Here is a 2,456-nt window from a genome sequence, read left to right as displayed (position 1 = left end):
GGAGGGGGTCATTGTTGAGACAACACGTCTGTTTCTGTAGCCACCACCGCCAACCCCGGGATCCTTCAAGCACACTTGACTTCATCATCGAATTGTGAAATGTCTTCTTTTTTTTTTTGAAAATTTAAGAAAAATTATATGAAAAAATATTTGTATGTATTTTCACAAAAATGGCTTTTAAATAAAACCGCTTACATACTGGTTGAATATAAACCTATTAATGTGTGAGTATATTGGAGAAAAAAATGCTTAACAGCTTGTAGTTTGATATTTTTAAAGCCAAATATGTTGTTTATGGGGTTTGGAATGTTTAAATCATGTAATTTATTACTATTCTAAACTTTCCTATATATCTTATTCTTTAACATTTGGTGTTGATATAAAATACTTAGCAATGCTTGACATTTGAAATCAATCCTTTTCCTATGTTTTTACTTGTTCGAGTGGATGGCACATATGTTTTTGTGTGTTATTTTGTTTGCTTTAAAGTGTTTTGCTGTTTGTATTTCTTTCTGTCAAGGATCAGGATCGCGGCCCACTTTTCAAAGGAAAAAAAGCAGTTTACACTCCATGACACTCCACTACTGTGTTATTGCATACGTTTTGCTATGAGAGGAAAATTAACATACATGGTCAAAATGGTCGTTTAAAAATGCCAAATAATAAGGGTGCCAAAATGTAGTGCCAGTAGGTATGAATATAGTAGTCTTAATATAATCAGTCACTGTCATCAAGTGAAAGTAGTCAACACATTTTGTACGTTTTGTTTCTTGGTGTACAGTTTTATGGCTAAGAGTCATATTTCAGCAACTTTTTTTTCTTTTTGTTTTTAAGTTAACCCCACATACTTTGCATTAACCTGAGTGTAAATTAGCGTCAGTTGCATGTTGTTACCTCAAATGCATCCAATTTCTTTTTGCCAATGTGCATTTCCATTTTAGTGTGGAAGTTGTGAGACTAAATACTTGAGATGGGAAATAGGAAAGTAGAAATATATGGATATTTTATGACAAGTATGAGTAATATCCACTAAAACGTTACAAACCCTCCTCAATTTATATTTATATTTATATTTTTTGGTCAATTACATGCAGGACTTATACATGAGGGTCATTTGGCGGTGACAGATTTTCAATATCAATTATTCATAGTAGGACATGTTTCAAAGCAAACATGTTACATTTTTGGATAGAGCACATCCCCCAGTAGCTTTATTAGGTAGGAGCTTTGAAACAGCTTTTACAGACATACACCTCTGATTTAGGCACACACGGAATTTGAATAACTTGACCTAACATGCGATCACGTCCTCTCACATATGTGAAGGGAGGCACACAATGTACTATTGGTATCACTGTTGCTTTTTTTTGTAATGAACAGTACAACAGTAAGTTATCTTATCACCCTCATCATTGCATTTCCAGACTATTCTCACTGACATTTTCTATATGGAATGTGTGCCAACTTGTTTATTGTTGGGATTCTTTCTAAATAAAAAGTGGCTTTCTCTTGTTATCATTCTGTGTGTTGTGTCTTCACTTTACCAACAGTCTTTAGCATATGTATTGGTGTTTTCTATACCTTGCTTCTGTCAAGACCATCAAAAACAGACATAAATTTGTTTTGGCCAGCAGCATCTCAAATATCTTACCAACCTGCAGAACTTTTCCCCTCCAAAACCCACAAGGGTGAAACCCACAACACATTGTTTAGACTTGGCCTTCTGTTTGAATGGAATCAAACAATATGCCAGCTCAGTGAGCCCACATACTACCGAAGCATTCTCTGAAAGAGTTAATTGCAAAGTTTAAGCATTTGAAATGATCAACAACTTCAGTAATTACGCATTTTTGTCATTAGATTAAGAGTATATTCATTGAGGATGCCAGAATGTTAATTAATTGCTAAATGACTTTCTGGTACATTTTTCATATCCAGGATGAGACATATTTTGTGCAGAGTTCATTATAAGCTTTGTTGCTCTGAATTATTTGTATAAAGATGTATTATAATTCAGTTGGTGTGCATTGTTTAGCATAATTGGTGTAACTGTGCCTTATTCAAAGTCCGTTGATTAAAAGGGGAACACAGTAACTTCAGCAATTCATTCTCATGATTATGATGTTCTGGGGAGATACAATAAAGAGATATGGGATATTTCATTAAATGCATTAACTTTAATCATGTTGTAATTGGGCGATTCTGCAACTACAGGAACGTCTATGTATTCAGGGTCAATTTTGGGGATTTTATTTAAAAATATGTTTTATTCTTTACATGTTACGTTCACACTACAAACCCCCCAGATGTTTTTAGCATCTCTCTATCAAGTATTTTAGCTACTTTTCAGATGCATTTTATACCTCAATTTCACTGTTTTGCCCTTGTCTCTAACCCATACTTTTGAGTTTCTACTAAGTTTTTCTATGAGAAAACATTAATAATGACACATTATG

The 2,456-nt window shown here is 33.7% G+C and overlaps 1 protein-coding gene across 4 annotated transcripts in view; it reads left to right on the top strand.

Annotated features, from left to right (window-relative positions):
* LOC118363594 (glutamate receptor 2-like) overlaps positions 1-2 on the top strand; it is a 65,389-nt gene extending 65,387 nt beyond the window's left edge. For all 4 annotated transcript variants that reach the window (XM_052488479.1, XM_052488478.1, XM_035744601.2 and 1 more), the window contains exon 16: positions 1-2. This exon is cut by the window's left edge and continues 484 nt beyond it. The gene's annotated coding sequence lies outside the window, so the exon portion shown is untranslated.
* The last annotated feature ends 2,454 nt before the right edge of the window (positions 3-2,456 follow it).

Source organism: Oncorhynchus keta, chromosome 30 (genome assembly GCF_023373465.1).
Source record: "Oncorhynchus keta strain PuntledgeMale-10-30-2019 chromosome 30, Oket_V2, whole genome shotgun sequence".
Lineage (NCBI taxonomy): Eukaryota > Metazoa > Chordata > Actinopteri > Salmoniformes > Salmonidae > Oncorhynchus > Oncorhynchus keta.
This window is presented reverse-complemented; position numbering and strand designations above follow the sequence as displayed.